The 23,464-nt window shown below is 48.1% G+C and overlaps 1 protein-coding gene across 1 annotated transcript in view; it reads left to right on the top strand.

Moving 5' to 3' along the window:
• The first annotated feature begins 8,331 nt into the window (after window positions 1-8,331).
• TACC1 (transforming acidic coiled-coil containing protein 1) overlaps window positions 8,332-23,464 on the top strand; it is a 137,421-nt gene continuing 122,288 nt past the window's right edge. Inside the window, exon 1 of the mRNA XM_029603952.1 lies at window positions 8,332-8,345. The gene's annotated coding sequence lies outside the window, so the exon portion shown is untranslated. The remainder of the gene's footprint in view (window positions 8,346-23,464) is intronic.

The following is a 23,464-nucleotide window of genomic DNA, read 5'->3' on the forward strand; positions in this document are numbered from 1 at the left end:
GACAGCACACACCCCCCCCCCCCCAGCTCACTCACCCCTGATTCCATTCACACCAGCCCCGCAACAAACACACACACAGGGAATGAAGGGCAATCAGTTGAGATTGTAAAGGGCAATGAGTACACCCTGCAACACACACACACATACACACACGTGGGAGAAGAAGGGGGAAGTGGAGAACATAGTGGAGGAGAGAGAGAAAGCGTACACACTTGCACAGGGGAGGAGAGAGAAGGATGGTGGGCAGAAAATGGGGTTAGGTTTTACCTCAGTGCGCACACAACACACACAAATAAACTCCTCCCAATATCACTTACACATCCCCCACACATACACTATTCCAGTAACACATAATACACCATTCCCACACAGGTGGGGAGGAAAGGGGTAGGAGAATATGGAGAGTGCAAGGAGACAGGAAATACATGCGCACACACACACACACACCCTCATACATATCACCTACACCACCATATACATCTCTACTCTCCTCCACCACTATTGCACACCCTCTGTAAGCCTTCTCACACATACACACACACACCTAGCCCCTCATACCTCCACCCCCAACAGAGCAAGTACAAAACACCAATAATATACACATCCAGGTCCTAAAATCATTTATTTATTTATTTAATATATATTTCTATACCGGACTTCACGAATAGAATTCACATCAGGCCGGTTTACATGGAACTTAGGGGAAAAAAACAAGAGTAACCAAAAAACAAGAAGGCTGAATCAAGCAAAGTTACATAAAACAAGGGCATAGAACTTGGGGGCTAAAGTAGCCAGGAAGAAAGGTAGAGCGGAAATTAGCAACAAATAAATAATATATAACTGGTTATGAGATAAGAAACAGATAAGAAACACTTTTTGATGTAATTAACACTTTTTCTTTTCTTGAGTGTTCCCTTAATAGTCAAGGGAGAAAAAAAGGAGGGACGAGGTTGAGAATCTCTTGTCCTGCCCTTCCTTTCATTAAAGTCACGTTCCCTACCCAGCCGTTCCTTGTACTTTCCACTTAGGTACAAACGAGCAGGCCGATGCAATACCACCAGGCGCTGGAGCTAGCGCACCACTTACCATGCGCTTGGATGTGCATTTTGGACGCGCTAAACTAACACCCAATGCAATACGGGAGGGATTAGTGCATCCAAAATACACGTCTAAACCAGTGCTTAGCTAATAGCACTCATCACATGTAAATTACATGCAGATGAGGCTCTTAGCAATTAAACCTGCAATTCAAAAAATTCCCATGCAGCCAAGTTTTACGCCAGCCCGGGAGCTGACGTTAAGGCAAGCCACACTCAAGGGCTCCATGACTAAAGCAAAAATCCTGCTTTCTGTGGCTCCTCCTGTTAGTATCGTCACGATACTAAAGTAGGTGGAACCACAGAAAGCATCATGATGCAAAAATAGAGTCTTAAAAAAAAAAAATTCTGTGTGCGGGGTCCGGCAGGGTGAAAAGGTCCAATCGGGAATAGCCCTGCTGGGGGTGGGGAGGGAGCTCTGGCCAGGTCAGGTGCTGGGGTTCCCGAAGCTGTTGTGGGCGCACAGCCATGTCTCCTGAGCGTTCGATGCTTGAGCGCCAGGGAAGCACACGTTTTACCTGGCGCATCCCTTTCAGTGCAGCAGCAGCTCGTTCACATACTGCATCGCGCGCCCAGGGGAGTTGGATGTTACACATTGAAAAAAAAACAACGTGTGCCCAGTTTGCACGCACATTTTTACGTGCGTGATATTGCATCGGCCTGAAGGAATCTAAAGTGAAGAGCCCAGTGGCATAAGCTGGCGATATAAGCGAGCAGGGGCGCAAAAAGGGCTGGGTTGTATTCCACTGGGACAAATCGAGCTTTGCTCAAAGGAAACCGCGCAAAGGCGAAGATCAAAGGAAGGACGACTGTGAGATGCAAACCTTTGTAACAAATCGGAACAACTCAATGTCGTTTGAGAATGCTGGGTGCATTGTTTTCATTCCTAAACCTTATATTCTGTTACAAAGCTCGATTTGTCCTTGTGGAATACAACCCAGCCTTTTTGATTTAAGCGAGGTCATCCAAGAAATATCATCTATTCCCCCTGATGAAGCCGCTTTCAGCGAAACAACGGGCCTTTGTCGGAGCTTAGAAAAACTCCCCGGTACAGTTTTCCCCAATGGCCTCATATTTGTGCACAAACATTGGAAAAACCGTTGCGTTTAAACTGACAATTCTTGGGACCTACCTAAGTACTTACACAACAGGACAAGCAGTTCAGAGAAATGCTCTGGGACATTTTATAACTTTTTCACGGACATTTCTTATTTATAAGAGGGCATTTGAAGAAAATCTTTTTGAAAAAGTCACATGCGGTGAACTATTTTATTGTCTCAAAATGTTTCATTGAATGTTTTAGGGTAACACTTTTGCTTAGGAAAATAAAAAAATGTTTTAGGGTCGCACGTTTGTTAACACCAATGATGTTAAATGTGCAAAAGCATTTTTATTTTTTTTTTTAGTATCGTTCCCCTTTTTCTTTTCTCTAATATATGTACTTATGGGAGCAAATTAGCAAATTGTTTTTCTGCTACTTTGCTCTACTAGATATATATATATATATATATATATATATATATATATATATACACACACACACTCTCACACACACAATGCACGTTTCAGAAATCATGGTAGACTGTCTAATCAATATGTCATCTGTGATTTTTGTTGGTAGAAATCCATACTAGACTGGTTGAAGGTAATCTCTCACATGGTTGGCTATGGAAATGTACCCTTCCTATTGACCATAGAAAATCCACATTCTGTTGGCACCTCACCCACAATGAAACAAAACTCCTTCCAGCACCAGATATTTTGTGACGCCGTGGATCCTCCACTTTAGAGTTATGCTCGTCCAATTAACGCATCTGGTGAGACGGGAGCAGTGTCCTTGCCGCATTGGCTGCTGCTGACCAAATGGAAGAGGTGGCAGCAGCGGCAGTGGCAGTGTCTGCATTAGTACCATGCAGCATACATAGTTCCCCCTAAACTGAGCGTGGGAGTGATTGCCCAAAACATTTCAGGCGTTTACACGGTCACTCGCACATTTTTCTTTGCGCTATATACAGATATGCAACGATAATCCTGGCGCTCAAAAACTGGTGGTTTAAAAAAAAATTGTTGCTCACACGAAAAAAAAAATGTACATGAGAAAGACTTGCCTGCACTGCCTCCACTGTATGCAAATCTTTCTCATGCATATTCATTGTAGATATCCTGAAAACCTGGCCTGTTTGTGGCACTTGAGGACTAGCGTTCGCCATCCCTGCAGGAGCAGAATACCTCACTTCAGTCACACATGCAGAACAAAGATCCTCCTCAAATCTCTCTCTATATAAAAGGCTTGGTCGGTCAGTCGGTCGGTCATGCTGCCATGTCTGTCTGTGGCCACCAGATTGCGCCTTGAACAGTGGAAGGTGCAAAGACAATATGCTGTTTGCAAAGCCCAGTCTCAGGCATTCACATACAGATACAGACACACAGCATCTCACACATTTATACACACACACAGGCTCTTCTCTTAATTTATCGATACATTATAAGAATAGTCCATTTTTCCTCTTTGGTTTGATTTTGAAAATGTGCATCAGTTGTGAACCAGACAACTCAAGCTTCGCCAGGTACTTTTCACTAATATGCTGTGTCTGCAAAGCCCTCTCAGGCTCCCACACACAGGCACGGACACAGATACACGCAGGCTCCCACATGTGCATACAAACACACAGGGCATCTTCTGCAGCTGCCGCAGGATGGAGCCACAGTGACCTTCCTTTGACCATCATGTGATGGAGTCTGCGGGAGCCCTCTCCTTCTTTGACCACCAGAGGATGGGAACCACGGCCGCCATCTTGCAGGCCTCATCCTCTAGTGTTGAGCATCCCTGATTGTTTATAGGCCATGGCTCACCTGTGGCTATGAACTGGTTAAAAGACAGGAAACAGAGAATAAGAATAACTGGTCAGGTCTCTCAATGGCGGATGGTAAATAGTCCAGTGCCCTAGGGATCTGTACTGGAACCAGTGCTTTTTAATCTTCCTCTGTAACAGTCGCTGTTTAGTGCTCCCTGCAGTTGAGCAATGAGTCATCTAATATACTGTCAGTTTACAGAGAGGTTCCCTATGTGTCTATACGTTTTCTGTTAATTACTTAACAAAATAAAACAAATATTTATCATTTTCACTTTTGTTTGATTTTAAAATTTAAAGCTTTTATGAAACAGTCACCCTGAGCAACGCTGGGCAGTTTTTATTTACTAGTACAGAATAAATGACCACAAATTAGAAATATGCAGACAAAAATTGCATTCTTCTTTGCTTTTCTGACCCCGCTAGCCTCACCCCTCTCCACTGTCCCTGTGTGAGGGGAGAGAAGTGCTGGATTAGAGAGCAGAATGGCTCTTGTTTGCTCTGCTCTTTCTGCTCCAAGCTGACCTTCCTCCTTTCCTGTTTCCTGCAGGCTGCCTGGGAGGGGTTGGAGCAGCTAGCAGAAGGCTGTAATCTGCTCAAGATTCAGGGCACTGACCAATAGTCATGGGACAGAGTTCCATGTTTTCATCTATTTGGGTCCCCTGCTACGCAGGGCCTGGGGCAGTTGCCCCTTTTTTGCTTAAGTAATAATGGTCCTAAGCCCATTACTCTAATGACCAGGTTACCTGCACTCTCTCTTGTGGTCCATAAAGGTGGCTGCTATATCACAAATCTACTTGGCACATCCAGAATCAGCATGCCATGGTCATAATGTTTTTAAATGTGTAACCCACTTCAAATTGGAGATAGGCAGGCTATAAATTCTTAAATAAATACATCTTTAAATCTAGAAATTTGCTTAACTTACATAATAAAATTAAAGCTGTGGACAAACAACAGCCAATCAGATGCTAGGACTCCGTGTCGCCCTGCGCTCACACACGACAGATGTCACAAATGGATGCATGTTTGGAAATCACTCCATGGCCAGTAACCAGAACACTTCTCCCATGCACAGCAGACCAGTAATGGGAAGACAGTTCTCCTCAGCAGCATCCTGCTGATATCCCTAGGCACTGATATCCCTAGCACTCTAACACAGGAAATACCACTCTATGCTCCATAGTATTGGGGGCTTGGGGTCTCTGCTGTATGAGCCGACGCCTGACAGCCCGATCAGAAGGAACAGGCAAGCCAGTCCTGGCTTTCTGACTCCTTATTTCAAAGTTTATCAGTGCTTGGCACCGGGAGCTGAGAAGCCGGGAGTACCTCACCTGCACCTTGTGATGGGGATTGAGGTGTTCACCCTGGGGCAGTATGTCCTTCAGGGGCTCTTCATGGGGTAAGAGAGGTGTTTGATCCTTGCACAATAAGAGTAGGAATAGCAGTAGTAACCTTCAAACTTTCATTACTAAAAGTTGCTCTGTTGTCACTTGTGTTAATCTGGTTTCTTAAATAAGCACTTGAGATGTCTCTTGAATATATAAATTCTACACTTGTTACGGGCACCTCATAAATAAAAGAGAGATCAAAAAACGTTCACCAAAGTTTGCAGCTTAGTGTGCTAAAGAACAAGATACTGCACATGAGTTACCCTCTGTGGTTCACTCTATGTTCAGAGTGAACCACAGAGGGTAACTCATGTGCAGAATGAAGTGTGTTTATCACAGGTTCTGTTACATAACAGACGCAAAAGGGGGTTGAATTAGCCCAGGTTTGAAACTCGGGAGTGGTAGTGCCAATCATCAAGACACCAATGAGTGAAGCCTTCACAGTTGTGTCCGTTACCATGTGTCCAATATATGTGAACGTATTTTTCCTGTGATGTCAGAAAGTTACAAGGTCAATGCAACAGAAAAGGTGGCAGGGCCCCCTAATGATGAATACACAAGGAGAGGTCATAGTCCTTTTAGGACAACACATATACAGAAGGTAGAGGACGACTAAGTTATAATATACACCATGTAAAGGAAGGTATTGGATCCAGATCACTATACCTAAAAGTGCAGCACTCCTTTAAGGAATAGCACTTACTGAGAAGGTGTAGGATTGGCCTTTTTATGGTCACAGAGAAAATGCAGTCCTCACAATGTTAGAGTTTTGTTATACCTATAATAATCCAGAGATTACATTAGGGGAGGGGGAGGCATGGTATTTTGTCACTTTTACTGGACGCCCTGCTATCCATTACCCTGGCAGCCTACAGAAGGTGCACAAGCACGTCTCTCAGTGCCCCATCAGTGGCAGCATGTGCTGGCTTCCTCGAGATGATGCCAAGGGCCGGCAGGACAGAATCGCGAGGCGCAATCGGCCATCCTCCTGCAGGTGTGTGTTCGGGAGACAAAGCAAGGTTTTACCACCGATTCTGGTGCACAGAGCTTTCAGGCTGTCCTTCCCGTGAAAGCAAGGCAACTTTCTGAAAGCGAGCTACTTCTGTAGACTTCCCCTCCAGCTAGCATACAGCGCGTGATATGCAACGCCTTCATTATAATTCCAGAGTGCCTTTTAAACTTTAAAATATATATATTTAGGGAGTGTTTAAGCATGAATCAACATAGGAAAGCAGACAGAACACTTTAGTCATACTTGAGGTGCTTAGAACAGCAGGCTCTGTGTGTGTCGTTCACCAGGCCTCACTCAGGCGCACGCAGAGAATTTTCCATGGAATCGGGCTGCTCGCACTAATTATTCCCATCTGTTTCCTCACTGGCAGCCTCGTGAATCCACTGCATGGGAAAACTCATGTTCTGGGAGCTGCTGGAAGAGCCCAATGCCTGAAACGCACCAGCAACACAGATTCAAAGTTTCCCTGACAGAGGAAGGACTCGGTCATACAGTTTCTGCCAGGCCTCTTTTTGCTTCGGGTGAGTAGCATTGGGCTGTCTGTGTGCGACGTATCTGAAGTCTTTCTTATCTGTTATTCTGATCTGCAATACACAGCCCAGAGGTTAAATATTTATTTAGATTGTTATATTTCACTTTTTGGGTATTCAAAGCAGATTACATTGAGATACTATAGATATTTCCCTATCCCCACAGGGCTTACGATCTAATTTTGTACCTGAGGCAACAGAGGGTAAAGTGACTTTCTCCTCAAGGTCACAAGGAGCAACAGTGGGATTTTGAACCACAGGGTCCCTGGGTTATAGCCCACTGCTCTAACCACTAGGCTACTCCTCCACATCAAAGCAAACCCCCAACATGCAAGAGCTGAAACCAGATTTTACTTCCACGCTACCACTGCTCGAAAATTCAAAACTACCACACTCTGCAAGTTTGTATCTTATTCCCCTCAACAGTAGGCTTTTTGGCTTTCCCACAACTTATACTATCAAATGAGGTTAACAATATCTATGAAATCTTGTCCTTAATAAACTGGTATCCTTAGGAGAAATATGTATTTTTTTATTTTATTTAGACATTTTACTAGCTTGGCACCTCAAAATGTCGTCATCATCATCACTGTCTGCTCATTTACATTCTTGTATGGTCTGCTTCCTAGCTCTCCTTTCTTTTTAATCCGAATATATTATTCTGTCCTAGCATCTTTTGGTATAGTTACTCCAAGTCCACTGTTTCTGCTAGTTTCATATCTTCCAATTATCAGTGTGATGCTTGCCTGTACTGAAGATTCAGAAAGATGGGAGTTACTAGGCAGGTGTAGCTCCCAGAAACCTTAAACCCTAAATATTTCTAAGAAAAAATGAACGAATTAAGGCAGCCATGACCATTTCTGTTAAAACAGGCCAGATGCACTATGCTTTCTTTTTCAGTCAACACAACATGGGAATAACCCTTTAGTGCATCTGAATCTTAACAATCTAAGAAGTTTTACTATTATGGCTAGCTCAGAAAATCTTCAGTGGAGACAGAGTGAGAGAGGCCGCGTACGCCTGAACACTTTGGAATTTGCCGTGGGCACAGCCAGCTCGGCGACAATGGTCAGGTGACCCGCAGAATTATTTTGAGATTCGAGCGGCTGCCCCAGATGTGCTGGCTGGGGCCAGATTATTTTGTTTTGCAAGGCAGCAGAGCTGGAAGTTGCCATGGCAACAGCTGGCCGGCTCCATGGCCTGGAATGCAGTCCCAGGGCAAAGGCTTCATGTGGGGCACCTCCAGGTTACGGAGACGCTCTGCCGGGGCTGGAAGTGGATCCAGGAAACCAAATGGGTTGTTGATAAGATAATGGCAGCTGTTTTCAATTTATTTTCCTTAAAAAGTTTTAAAGAGCTACAGAGTTCAGTCTCTCGATGATTTTAATGTGCAAATGCAGTCTGTGGAGTTGAAAAAAGTGCATCGTGATCTAGTTTGGAACTGGAGGATTGCTGAATTGGAGGTAAGCCCAGGTTTACATAGTGTGGGCTGGGGCGGAGATGGGTTGGAGGGAGAGGAGTTATCTGAGCTACTATATCTTGGAGTCATTAGGCTGAATTCAAATCCCAGTACAGCCTGGGGTGAGGGGAATACTAGGTCCTGAGGTCACTGCTTTGGCTCCCCGAGTTAGTTATTGATGGATGTTTGTTCTTACGTTTGTGTATCAGAGTTCCAGAAATCAGTATAGGGGTGACAAATAGCACTGTGCCACTGAAACACTACACCACTGACGCACTGAGCTCGGGCTGCATAAGATAGAGGGCTAATATCATTATCACACTAGGACTAGCTTCGTTAGTGGGCTAATATCATTATCACACTAGGACTAGCTTCGTTAGTGGGCTAATATCATAACATGGGTATTCGAGACCAACCGCTCGCTCCATCTCTTTCCTTTCTCCCCCAATCATTCCACAAAATAGTCATGACACTGTATGGCATTATAAACCTCGAAGGCCGCAGTTTATTAAACATAACCCGAGCCGTTAAATTAACATAACATAAACCAAATAGTCTTAAAACCCCCCCCCCCCCCCTACATTTCTCGGCCGCATGCCTCTCTTCGCTTACCGTCGCGGCCCAACGGTAAGCCGGCGTCCCCCCGTCCCCCCCCACCGCTTACCCCGCCACGTCCACCAGCGAGGGTAAGCTTGCGGCCTGAGCATCGGCCCCCTCTTGCTCTTTAGGCCTTCCCGTGTAGTAGCCCCAAACTACACGAGCATTTTCCCCCGTCCCCCCCCCCCCCCCCCCCATCCATGGCTTTCACAATAGCAAATAATACATTACAGCTCTGGCTCGGGTTTTTTCGCCACTAACAAAACAACTAGTTTAGTTTTGTTCCCCCACTGCGGCCTTCAACAAACAACTGCTGTTTCAGCCCTTCTTCCAAGGCATCATTAAAGAGATCCATTCCAACCTCTGACAAGTGCACCCCATCGCCCAAAAAATAACCTCCCAGTCTTTCCCAGGACCAGGTATGCCTAATCCAAAACCCCCCTTCTCTAACCAGCTATTTTCCAATTTGTCTGTTCAATTTCTTTACCCCGTTAAACCATATGGGCTCTTCTGCCTTCTTGATCCGAATTATTATGTCGGACCAGCCAAATCTCGTATGCGGCAGGCAATTCATCAAATAGGCTAAGTCCTTTCGCATCATCATAATTAAATCCCTGCACGTATACTGGCCAATATCGTTTCCCCCCAAATGTAACAATATGAACCTTGGCACACCCCGTCTCTCAATATTGCCTTGCAAGAAGTCCCGCAGCTCCCCCCACCTCATGCCCCCTTGTCCAAACCACTGTACACGCAAGTCTTCGTGAGCAATGTTCAAATTTTCGCCATAAGGCCTCTTCCGCACCCTCCGTTGTGCACGATGCACAAAAGAATGGCCCACAATCCAAGCACATTCACTATGCACCTCCACCCCATCAGATTCTGAAAAACAAAAAGCTTGTGTTACATACATTAATTCGCATCACCTCCCCCTACGTACGAACATATCTCCGAAAAACCGCCGACTTCCAGCGCCCTAATTCTTGAATTCGACGTGCCGACCACCCCAATTCGGCAGCAGTCGTGGCCGCTCCTATGCGAAAAGAATGGGAACTATATCGCTGCACGTCCCACCCCAACAGGCGAACCGTCCTGCGCAATACTGCAGTAAATTGATAGATAGTTAACGGACTCCCATTCTCGTGCAGCAAAAAATGTTGAACCCCGTCTGGTCTAATCCGCAAGTACTCCAATGCCCCCCGCACCGGGCACACACATGCATTTCCGGCCCGTACTAATGAAATCCACGCCCCTTTACCTATTTGATCCGTTTTGGATTTTCTAATATAAAGCGTCACCCGTTTCTCGTATATCCGTACGTCGTCCACCAACAATCCCGACACCCCTGCCCTCGAGTTGGATCTTGCAACTAATTCACACACCCGAAACGCCCCGAAGAAGGCCCAGGAAAAGGCTAAACGAAACAAAACTAGCTCGAACTGCGAACTGCATACAGAGCACAAGCCTTCCGCAATCTCTAATAGGTCTGTGTATCTGATAGGCAGCCTCTGATCCATACAGTAGCCGCCCCCCCTGCCCCAACCCTCCAACATCTTCTTCACTAGAAAACCGCCCGCTGGGTTGCCCCATCCCCCAAGCTTTTGAAAGAACACGAAACCCGCTAAATAACTCTTAACCGATGCCAAAGTGTAACCCGCATCTTTAGCCCATAAAATAAACTGTACCACCTCGCTCTCTCCCACTTCCCCCCCACCCCATCCCAGTGAAAACAAAAAACGAGACACTATTCCTCGTCCTGCCATGTACGACTTCCACGTGGCTGATGCCACCGAGTGCCTGATCAACTGCCATTTCTCGTCATGCCGAGCTCCCAAAGGTGTGCCGGGACCGGCTCTCCTGTCGAGTTCGCATGCGGAGCTTCTGCGCGGAAGACATCCCACTTGAAACGAGAGAGAGCATCTGCAATAAGATTCAAGGTCCCCGGCACATGACTTGCCCTAACAGTCACATTCCACCTCAAACATAACATAACCATTTCTCTCAACAATGTAGATACCCTGGGACATTTTGCCGCTTGTCTATTCACAACCTGAACCACTCCTAAATTATCACACCACCAGATCACCTGCTTGTTAGCCAACTCTGCCCCCCAAATGGTCAAAGCCACTATAATGGGAAATAATTCCAAGAAGGTAATGTTTTTAACTATTCCTTCAGCAACCCACGTCTCAGGCCATGGCTCTGCGCACCATTTTCCACCAAAATACACGCCCAACCCGGATGCCCCCGCGGCATCTGAAAACAATTCCAATTCGACGTTTGAAATTTCTCCATCCTGAATTAGGCGCGTCCCATTAAAAGATTGTAAAAAACTCACCCAAATACCCAATTCTTCCTTCACCGCTTTTGTTACCCGGATAAAATGATGACCCGCGCGGACGCCCGCCGTCCGAGCCGACAAACGCCGAATGAACGCTAGTCCCATCGGTATTACACGGCATGCAAAATTCAGCGAACCTATTAACGACTGCATCTGCCTCAAGGTCACCTTCACTGACGATCTAACTACCCTAATGGAGGCCATTAACTGGTCAATTTTTTCCCTAGGTAACCTGGAAACCATGTCCACGGAATCCAACTCTATGCCCAAGAAAATAAATTTCGTCGAAGGCCCTTCGGTCTTGTCTTTCGCAATTGGCACGCCGAAATGATCCGCAGTCCGCATGAAACCATCCAACTGCTCCTGACAAGAACCTGAATCGCTCGGTCCCACAAACAAAAAATCATCTAAATAATGTAAGGAATTGCTACAGTCATTGAAACATGTGGTAGCCCAATGAATAAAAGTACTGAAAGCCTCAAAAAAGGCACACGACACTGCGCAACCCATCGGTAAGCATCGATCAATAAAGTAAAACCCGTCAAAATAAAACCCCAGCAAAGGAAAACAGGAAGGATGTATAGGTAATAACCGAAAAGCCGCTTCTATGTCCGCTTTCGCCAACAGCGCGCCCAGTCCGGCTTTTCTCACCAAGTCCAAGGCATCGTCAAAGGATGCATATTTAACCGCACAAGCATGTTTGGGAATGAAATCATTAACCGAAGCACCCTCAGGAGAAGATAAATTGAGAATCAATCTAAACTTTCCCGGTACCTTCTTTGGGATCACTGCCAGCGGCGACAAATGCATCCTTTCGAAAGGTTTGTTAGAAAAAGGCCCCGCTATTCTCCCCAACCGGATTTCCTCCTGAAGTTTATCCCGGACTACCTCCCCCAGCCGATACGCCGACCTCGAGTTCCTACGTGTTCCCCCCTCGCCCGGACCATCATACGGAAGAGTAAAACCCCAACTAAAACCCGCTAATAACAACGACGCGGCTCTCCTATTCGGGTAGTAACGCAAACCTTCCTCCAAAGCCTCTTGTGCAATGGGAGAGTCGGCCTTATACTTTAAACATGCATCATTTGGAACCCTTACCACCCACCGACCCTTGTCCCTGCTGGCATTTGAGGGCAGAGTGAGCTCCCCCGCATGTGGCACAGGCGTGTTTAAATTTACAATCTGGGAACAGGCATGTGAGTTTATTGAATCTCCAGCACACGTCTGCTCCCCCCCCCCAACTCCTTTAACATTTCCCTCGCTTTTACGAAATGTTCCTGACCGAAAGGAAGCACCCTTGGAACTCCCGGCAAACCCCGATCCTGTACCTGCGCTATTTCCCGTGGCTACGGACCCACCCTTACTCGCACTCGCTCCTTTGTTAGTCATCTGGGTAAGCCAAAGATGAATATCCTGCGAACCCCAAGACATAAATTTATTGCCTGCCATTTTGTCCCGAAATTTCTCATCGTAGTTGAGCCATGCCCAACCTTCATAGTCTTTAAAGGCTCCTAAAATACTATCTGCATAAGATAATAACGCTCCATGCTGCGAGGGATCAAAATGGCTCACCACGCTTGCCAAGCGTAGGAAACCCCGCACCCAATTAACAATATTTTTGGCAATCCTGGGCCCTGTACCTTCCTTCTTATTCCGTTTCTTATCTTTTTTAGACATCTTCCTCCCGCCCCTTCTTCCTTCCAATAATTTGAATATATTAATAAATTTTCGCTTCCTAATGCGCTTCACTAGTCTAGAGGGCACCTCCTCCCACAATTCAGTGAGTGAAGCTAGTGCTGGTTGCCCCACGTCCCCTTTTGGCCCCTCCACTCCTATTGCCCGTTCGCTGCGGCTGCTGTCGCTTGAGGACGAAGAAGAGGTCGACGATCCGGCACTGGAACTGGAGCGCGACCTCTTCTTCTTTTTTCTTTGTCCCTGTTTCTCACCCCCATTTGCCCCCTTACCTGCTGTATAGTTGTCTCTGGCGGCACTGGCGGCCTGCCCCCCTGCAGCCCCATCAAGCCGTCCCGGCCTCGACTCCTTCCGCGCACTGGGCCTTGGGCTCCCCAGCACCCGACTCCGCACTGCTCCCTCGCGCTCCCTCCACGCTTCACGGCTGGATGGGCCCGGCATATCTTCCTCGATGCCCGCTGCGGAAAAACTCCCTACTCTGACGTCCCGGCTATCCCTTGCACAATAACTGCCATATCTGCCTGTCCCCTGGGGGATGCCAGAGGGCCTGGAGCTGGCCGAGATGCCTGCATCACCCGGCATCCCTGTGGCTTCCCGAGGAAAAATTTGATCCCCTAATGGGGAACTCAGCCCTCTCAGCCAACCGCCCATTCCCTGAATATCTGCCACCCCACGCTCAGAATCCCCTGACATGTACCCGTGCCCTGCCCTGGCCAAATGGCTCAGGATGTCTGCAATCAAGGCCGCCGGGTTAAGGGCACCAGCGTCACCCACTGGGGAAGCAGTGTTAACAGGGACATGATGGGCTATCTGGTTGCTCACCGTCGCCTGTCCAGGTCTGCATGGGCTATGACCTCCCCTTACGTCCCTGTGTACAGCAGCAGCTACCCTTACTGGGCGGCCCGGGATCCCCCTGACGCTGCTGGTGCGGCTGGGCTTATGGGGGGGGGGCGGGGTATGTACCGGGAGGCGGCCTCTACCTTGGAGCTGGGTATATCCGCGGGCTCCTGAAAATGTTTGCCAGTGCGTCTCTCCTCTGGGGAAAAAAGGCGGGGGCCGCGCCGGACCCGGTGAGGGCGGGTATGAGGTGCCCCGTCTGGGGCTTTTCCAGCTCGGAGCGGGTCCAGGCCACCAGCTAGGACCGGGGCCGTAGCGCCGGGGGGCAAGGTGTGGGCCGGAGGGGCGCCGCCAGCCGGCAGGCCGGGTGAGGGGGGGACCGGCGGTGCTCTGGGTGACAGACCTCTGCTGCTATCGCAGTCGGGGGACGTGGCTTCAGGCCCGCTCTCTCCCGAGTCTGTTAGGGCTGCCGCAACCGGCGGGGTAACAGGGGAGACAGGCGGGAGGGGGGGCGACGGGGAGGCAGGCCTGCCTTCACTCACCGGAGAGCCGTGCACATCAGTCCTGCGGCCCGGCAGCCGGTTCGTCCTCCCGCTCCTCGGCCTCGAGCCCGTCGGAAGAATTCCCGCGGGACCGCTACCCTGCTTGCCCTTGTTTCTCCTCATGGTCAAGGATGGGGGAGCAAGAAAAATCGCGAAAAACGGCAGTTGGGAGTTCGCTGCACAGCAAAGCAAAACCCTGCTTCTGCTATGCTGGCGGATTCCCAACTGCCCGCTTCCTCCGTCCTTTCCCCTTACTTATTCCTGGCCCTCCAATGGTATCACAGCGATTTGAATCGCTGCGATCCCATTGGTTACCTTATCCTCTTACTTCCCCCCCCCCCCTCCCCCGATGTCTCTCGGCCGCGCTCGAACCCTGTTAACTACGGCACGCCAGGACGAGCCTGTCGTGCCTCCTCTTATCACACTAGGACTAGCTTCGTTAGTGGGCTAATATCATTATCACACTAGGACTAGCTTTGTTAGTGGGCTAATATCATTATCACACTAGGACTAGCTTTGTTAGTGGGCTAATATCATTATCACACTAGGACTAGCTTCGTTAGTGGGCTAATATCATTATCACACTAGGACTAGCTTCGTTAGTGGGCTAATATCATTATCACACTAGGACTAGCTTCGTTGCTGGGGATATTGGCTCAGTGATGGTTCAGATTTTGGTATCATCCGTTAAAAGAAAAACCTTTCCCACTTGGGGTCCCTGCGGTACACCACTGGTAATGCCTCTCTCCTTGTGCAGTTAGTGTAGCTGGGTTCAAAAAAGGTTTGGATAAGTTCTTGGAGGAGAAGTCCATTAATGGCTATTAATCAATTATACTTAGGGAATAGCCACTGCTATTAATTGCATCGGTAGCATGGGATCTTCTTAGTGTTTGGGTAATTGCCAGGTTCTTGTGGCCTGGTTTTGGCCTCTGTTGGAAACAGGATGCTGGGCTTGATGAACCCTTGGTCTGACCCAGCATGGCAATTTATGTTATTTACCACTACCCTTTGTTGTCTTCCACTCAACCGGTTTCTAAACCGTGTTAAAGGCCTCACTGAAATCTAAGTATACCACATCCAGCTACCAATCAAAGAAGTTGATCAAATTCCTCTGACAAGACCTACCTTTGGTAAAACCATGCTACCTCGGATTGTGGAATACATTGGATTCCAGACACTGCACTATCCTCTATTTTAATAGCTTGTATTTGGCCTGTAGTTCCCAGCCTCCACCTTATGCCCATTTTTGTGAAAAGGAACCACATCCACCTGTCTCCAGTCCTCTGGAATTACTCCCAGCTCTAACGTAGCATTGAAAAGGACAACTAGTGGAGCTGCCAGAACTTCTCCAAGATCCCTTAATACCCTTAAAATCTGACCACATTGCTTTATCTACCTTTAATTTAGTTAGCTGCTAAGAAACCAATTCTAATATCATTAGAGATTTAGCTCACTTCCAATTCTAATTGCATCTATTTTCTGTGGTCCTACTCCTGGCCCTTCCTCATTGAACACAGAACAGAAATATTTGTTAAGCAATTTCGCTTGCTCCTCAGCAGCCTCCAAGCCTCAATATGCCACTTTTGCACTTCTTCCTATTGCTAACATATCTAAAAATAATTTACCCCCATTATATCATACATGCTGGTTTTTGTTCCATTTTTATCTTTGCTCTCCCAGCTTTTCCAGATATTGTTGCCCATCTTCCTCTTTCTGTGATCTCTTTTACTTTGTGAACGCTAACCTTTCTCTCTTACCTTTCCAGCTACTTCTTTAGAAAACCGTTAGCAGCCTTTTTCCTCTTTAAAAACATAAGAAAATGCCATACTGGGTCAGACCAAGAGTCCATCAAGCCCAGCATCCTGTTTCCAACAGTGGCCAAACCAGGCCATAAGAACTTGGCAAGAACCCAAAAACTAAGTCTATTCCATGTTACCATTGGTAATGGCAGTGGCTATTCTCTGAGTGAACTTAATAGCAGGTAATGGACTTCTCCTCCAAGAACTTATCCAATCCTTTTTTAAACACAGCTATACTAACTGCACTAACCACATCCTCTGGCAACAAATTCCAGAGCTTAATTGTGCGTTGAGTAAAAAGAACTTTCTCCGATTAGTTTTAAATGTGCCCCATGCTAACTTCATGGAGTGCCCCCTAGTCTTTTCTACTCTCCGAAAGAGTAAATAACTGATTCACATCTACCCGTTCTAGACCTCTCATGATTTTAAACCTCTATCATATCCCCCCTCAGCTGTCTCTTCTCCAAGCTGAAAAGTCCTAACCTCTTTAGTCTTTCCTCATAGGGGAGCTCTTCCATTCCCCTTATCATTTTGGTAGCCCTTCTCTGTACCTTCTCCATCACAATTATATCTTTTTTGAGATGTGGCAACCAGAATTGTACACAGTATTCAAGGTGTGGTCTCACCATGGAGCGATACAGAGGCATTATGACATTTTCCGTTTTATTCACCATTCCCTTTCTAATAATTCCCAACATTCTGTTTGCTTTTTTGACTGCCGCAGCACACTGAACCGATGATTTCAATGTGTTATCCACTATGACACCTAGATCTCTTTCTTGGGTTGTAGCACCTAATATGGAACCTAACATTGTGTAATTATAGCATGGGTTATTTTTCCCTATATGCATCACCTTGCACTTATCCACATTAAATTTCATCTGCCATTTGGATGCCCAATTTTCCAGTCTCACAAGGTCTTCCTGCAATTTATCACAATCTGCTTGCGATTTAACTACTCTGAACAAATTTGTATCATCTGCAAATTTGATTATCTCACTCGTCGTATTTCTTTCCAGATCATTTATAAATATATTGAAAAGTAAGGGTCCCAATACAGATCCCTGAGGCACTCCACTGCCACTCCCTTCCACTGAGAAAATTGTCCATTTAATCCTACTCTCTGTTTCCTGTTTTTTAGCCAGTTTGCAATCCACGAAAGGACCTTCACCTCCTATCCCATGACTTTTACTTTTCCTAAAAGCCTCTCATGAGGAACTTTGTCAAACGCCTTCTGAAAATCCAAGTATACTACATCTACCGGTTGACCTTTATCCACATGTTTATTAACTCCTTCAAAAAAGTGAAGCAGATTTGTGAGGCAAGACTTGCCTTGGGTAAAGCCATGCTGACTTTGTTCCATTAAACCATGTCTTTCTATATGTTCTGTGATTTTTTTTTATTTTTTATTTAACAGTTTTTTATACCGACCTTCATAGTAAATAACCATATCGGATCGGTTTACAGTTTAACAAAGGGAAAACTAGAGTAAAACTTGATGTTTAGAACACGTTCCACTATTTTTCCTGGCACTGAAGTCAGGCTAACTGGTCTGTAGTTTCCTGGATCGCCCCTGGAGCCCTTTTTAAATATTGGGATTACATTAGCTATCCTCCTGTCTTCAGGTACAATGGATGATTTTAATGATAGGTTCCAAATTTTTACTAATAGGTCTGAAATTTCATTTTTTTAGTTCTTTCAGAACTCTGGGGTGTATACCATCCGGTCCAGGTGATTTACTTCTCTTCAGTTTGTCAATCAGGTCTACCACATCTTCTAGGTTCACCGTGATTTGATTCAGTCCATCTGAATTATTACCCATGAAAACCTTCTCCAATACGGGTACCTCCCCAACATCCTCTTCAGTAAACACCGAAGCAAAGAAATCATTTAATCTTTCCACGATGGCCTTATCTTCTCTAAGTGCCCCTTTAACCCTTTGATCATTTAACGGTCCAACTGACTCCCTCACAGGCTTTCTGCTTCGGATATATTTTAAAAGGTTTTTACTGTGAGTTTTTGCCTCTACGGCCAACTTCTTTTCAAATTCTCTCTTAGCCTGTCTTATCAATGTCTTACATTTTGCCAATGTTTATGAATTATCCTATTTTCTTCTGTTGGATCCTTCTTCCAATTTTTGAATGAAGATCTTTTGGCTAAAATAGCTTCTTTCACCTCCCCTTTTAACCATGCCGGTAATCGTTTTGCCTTCTTTCCACCTTTCTTATCTTTATTTACTTTCCTAACAAAAAGTTAGTTACCCTTACAGTATTTTCCTTTTGCCCACTGCTCTTCTATGTCCCCTAGGTCTTCAACCAGCTAATGATGGCTTGAGAAAGTTTTCCTGAAATACAGATCCATTGCCTTTCAACGAACCTTCACCGCCTGCATTCTAATACTGAATCCCATCATCTGGTGATCATTGGATCCCAGATGATCATCCACTATAACATCAGAAACTCTCCATTGGTAAGCATCTGTTAGGAACTGTGGACCCTTGGCCCAAAGTGGGGTTGATGCTTCCTGAAGGGTTGGGCCCCACAGTCCCCACCATCAGGAGGCAAGGCTAACCAGGAACAGAGGCAAGCAGGGACTTCACCTGTACCGGCCCTCGTTCCCCGCAGGTAGAGCCCTTGGGTGCTGGGGCTGGCTAGACTTAGGAGAACCTCTGTGTGGCTGGTCTCGGAGAGAGTAGACGACTGGATGCAGAGAGTGTCAGAGAGGTTAGGTACAGTCCAAGACAAGGGTACTCTCGGAGGGAGGAGAGAGAGTCTCAAGTGGTGCAAGGCCGCTGCAGCTCTGAAGGGAGTAGAGCAGGACCACGTGGGAGTGGCCTTGAGATGAGGAGGTGCAGGTGTGGAGACTGTGGACTGTGGTATGCTGAATAGGGCTAGAGTGGGGAACCCGCTGTAGCAGGTGCCAGGAGAGTAGCAGTGCAGAGGTACCACTCGAGACACGGCAATGCAGTGACAGGATCTTCTGTAGTAGAAACGCTGGGGAGTGCCCTGAGGAGCGGGGGCACCGAGACACAGTCCGGTAGAGTTACAGTGCTGAGCCAGGTCTTGATGAGAAAAGGCACTGGAACAAGATCCTCAATGTAGAAGTGCTGTGGAAGTCCCAAGGAGCAGAGGGCACTGTGGTAGGGACTCAAATGTAGAGGCACTGAGCCAGGCCCCGAGGAGCGAGAAGCGCTGTGGGAGAGTCCAGGTGAAGTAGCACTGTGCCAGGCCCCGAGCAGCGGGAAGCAAGGCGAGAGAGTCCAGGTGAAGTAGCACTGTGCCAGGCCCCAAGGAACGGGAAGCTCTGAGAGAGTCCAGGTGAAGTAGCGCTGAGCCTGGCCCCGAGGAGCGGGAAGCGCTGAGAGAGTCCAGGTGAAGTAGAGCTGTGCCAGGCCCGAGGAGCGGGAAGCGCTGAGAGAGAGAGTCCAGGTGAAGTAGCGCTGTGCCTGGCCCCGAGGAGCGGGAAGCGCTGAGAGAGTCCAGGTGAAGTAGCGCAGTGCCAGGCCCCGAGGAGCGGGAAGCGCTGAGAGAGAGTCCAGGTGAAGTAGCGCTGTGCCAGGCCCCGAGGAGCGGGCAGTGCTGAGAGAGAGAGAGAGTCCAGGTGAAGTAGCGCTGAGCCTGGCCCCGAGGAGCGGGAAGCGCTGAGAGAGAGTCCAGGTGAAGTAGAGCTGTGCCAGGCCCCGAGGAGCGGGAAGCGCTGAGAGAGTCCAGGTGAAGTAGCGCTGTGCCTGGCCCCGAGGAGCGGGAAGCGCTGAGAGAGAGAGTCCAGGTGAAGTAGCGCTGTGCCTGGCCCCGAGGAGCGGGAAGCGCTGAGAGAGAGTCCAGGTGAAGTAGCGCTGTGCCAGGCCCCGAGGAGCGGGCAGCACTGAGAGAGAGAGAAAGTCCAGGTGAAGTAGCGCTATGTCAGGCCCCGAGGAGCAGGAAGTGCTAAGAGAGAGAGTCCAGTGAAGTAGCGCTGAGGCCTGGCCCCGAGGAGCGGGAAGTGCTGAGAGAGAGTCCAGGTGAAGTAGTGCTGTGCCAGGCCCCGAGGAGCGGGAAGCGCTGAGAGAGAGAGTCCAGGTGAAGTAGCGCTGAGCCTGGCCCTGAGGAGCGGGAAGTGCAGAGAGAGAGAGTCCAGGTGAAGTAGCGCTGTGCCAGGCCCCGAGGAGCAGGAAGCGCTGAGAGAGAGAGTCCAGGTGAAGTAGCACTGTGCCAGGCCCCGAGGAGCGGGAAGCGCTGAGAGAGAATCCAGGTGAAGTAGCGCTGTGCCAGGCCCCGAGGAGCGGGCAGCACTGAGAGAGAGAGAAAGTCCAGGTGAAGTAGCGCTATGTCAGGCCCCGAGGAGCAGGAAGTGCTAAGAGAGAGAGTCCAGGTGAAGTAGCGCTGAGCCTGGCCCTGAGGAGCGGGAAGTGCAGAGAGAGAGAGTCCAGGTGAAGTAGCGCTGTGCCAGGCCCCGAGGAGCAGGAAGCGCTGAGAGAGAGAGTCCAGGTGAAGTAGCACTGTGCCAGGCCCCGAGGAGCGGGAAGCGCTGAGAGAGAGTCCAGGTGAAGTAGCGCTGTGCCAGGCCCCGAGGAGCGGGCAGCACTGAGAGAGAGAGAAAGTCCAGGTGAAGTAGCGCTATGTCAGGCCCCGAGGAGCAGGAAGTGCTAAGAGAGAGAGTCCAGGTGAAGTAGCGCTGAGCCTGGCCCCGAGGAGCGGGAAGTGCTGAGAGAGAGTCCAGGTGAAGTAGTGCTGTGCCAGGCCCCGAGGAGCGGGAAGCACTGAGAGAGAGAGGCCAGGTGAAGTAAGCGCTGAGCCTGGCCCTGAGGAGCGGGAAGTGCAGAGAGAGAGAGGTCCAGGTGAAAGTAGCGCTGTGCCAGGCCCCGAGGAGCAGGAAGCGCTGAGAGAGAGAGTCCAGGTGAAGTAGCACTGTGCCAGGCCCCGAGGAGCGGGGAGCGCTGAGAGAGAATCCAGGTGAAGTAGCGCTGTGCCAGGCCCCGAGGAGCGGGAAGCGCTGTGAGAGTCCAGGTGAAGTAGCGCTGTGCCAGGCCCCGAGGAGCGGGAAGCGCTGAGAGAGAGAGTCCAGGTGAAGTAGCACTGAGCATGGCCCTGAGGAGTGGGAAGCGCTGAGACAGGAACCTGGGAGGAGAAGCGCAGAGATCCATAGCGCAGGAACAACACGTCCATAGAGAAGGAACTGGCATCAATAGGGACCAAGGAACTCGTTGCCAAGTAGGTTAGTGGTGGCTGGAGGTAAGGCTTAAATATCCAGGGCCTATGATGTCATCAGCCGGGGACGAGCCTGAAGTTCCCGCCATTGGCCCTAGGGAGGCCCAGGATCAGAACGCTGGTCGGCGATGTTTTCCAGCCGCCCTGTGGAGCACAGAGAGCCAGGAGGAGCGCGGCAGCAGCAGCTGGCCACCGCCGCGAGTGTACCGGGGATAGTGAACCAAGCATGACATGCCGTGAGTTGAGCCTGCTGTGGGTGGCCAGCGGCCATAACAGCATCAGGTCCAATATTGCCCCTCTCCCATATGGGTTCCATTACCAGTTGATGGAATGGTTCTCCCTGCAGAGAATCCAGGATCTCCTTGCTTGTGGATGAAATAGCACCAGGACGTCTCAATCAGCATCCAGCAGATTAAATCACTTAGCAATAGCACCTCCCCTTTCAAAGCAGTTTTGGAAATATCCTCCATTAAATATCCATTTCTTCTACCCTCAATTGATATCTTTATATCTCAGCAATACAAATAGATGCCCCAGACCCTCTTTCCAAATTAACCTAGAGTGCGTCCTCCTTAAATTTTAAGCCCTGTGGTTCTGTTGCTTTAATATTATTTTTATAGTGTCACTTTTCCTCCCTTTCTTCCTACCCAGTCCTTCCTGAATAGATTGTAACCCAGTATAATTATATCCAAGTCATGGTTTTCCGTGTACCATGTCTCCGTGATAGCCACTGCATCCAAGATAGCCTCTTCCATGACTCTCTGTAGAGCCGGGACTTTATTTCCCATGCTATGAGCATTAGTGTATACAGCTTGCCAGATGTTGCCCTTTTCCCCCCATTTCTCTATAAATGTCAACAGCCCCAGATTTAGGTACGTGCTTAGGACAGTAAATTCTGAAGGTGCCAAAAAACACTGGGACCCCTTTTTCTCCCACGGCTCTCCAATCTCTGAGGGTGATACCCCAGTCCTCTGCCTCTAGGCGCAGTTATCTTTAATCTGGTACTTGTGTTGAAGAATGGCCACTGTTTGGGATGGTGGCTTGATTAAGCCTAGTTTTCCATTTCCCTTTATCTAGATGGGCTTGCTTCACTCAGTTCCAGTTCAATAATGTCTGTGGGGGGGGGGGGGGGGGGCACGATTTCTCCCAAAAAAACAGAAAACCCCATAGTTTGGTTTTTCCTTCTGGCAGGTTGCCATGTTGCTGCACTGACCCAGAAACCCTTGGAGCTATTTAGAGCAGCTCAAGGGATGGAGTTTTATGCATGTGACAATATTCCCATCCCTCCAGCTTGCCTGAAGCGCCCTGGGCATAAAACAAACACATCCTGGAATCTCTGTCGGTCTGTGCTTACAGGGGAAAAGTCTGCTAGATCCAGTCCACAGTTGTCCTAATTTTCACTCATCTACTAGCTTGTGGCATGAAAGACTCTTATGAAGCGAGAGGCTCTGAGCACTTAGTAACACAAGGAATACGACACCACAATTTGCAATGAAAATAAGAGAACTTGGAAAACAGGAACCGAGAATTCATCACGGTGCGAGTAAAAGCACCACGAATAAGGAAGAGACGGCACAGACAAGGTTTGCAGCAGAGGATGCAGGGTTCAGTGGGGATAATAGTCACTCAACGCACAAGCAAGCTATGGAATCTGTTGACAGAGGATGTGGTCAGGGAGACTAGCATAGCAGGGTTTAAAAGAGGTATGGACAGGTTCCTGGAGGAAATGTCCATAAAATATCATTAACCAAGGAGACTAAAGAAAGCTATTGCTATCCCTAAGAGTAAGAGGAAACAGATCTACTTCGTCTGATTGCGAGGTACTTACGACCCAGCCTGGCCACTGTCAGAGACAGGATGCTGGGCTTGATGGATCTTGGTCTGACGTAGCATGGCAATTTCTTATGTTAGCACCTAAGCCTCGTGAGGTCAAATCCTTCACTGCTACCTTAGGCAAATCACTCTTTCTTTGCCTCAGTACGAATCCTTGTGTGTGAACTCATGAGTCACTTTCTCTTTTTCTGCTTCAATATTAATACTCTTGGTGCAGTTCTGTGCAAAACCATTCTTAAATTCTGTGCAGAAAAATTACAAATTCTATGTACAGTATATGTAGGTTCTGCAAGACT

This window comes from Rhinatrema bivittatum, chromosome 5 (assembly GCF_901001135.1).
Source record: "Rhinatrema bivittatum chromosome 5, aRhiBiv1.1, whole genome shotgun sequence".
NCBI classification, from domain to species: Eukaryota; Metazoa; Chordata; class Amphibia; order Gymnophiona; family Rhinatrematidae; genus Rhinatrema; species Rhinatrema bivittatum.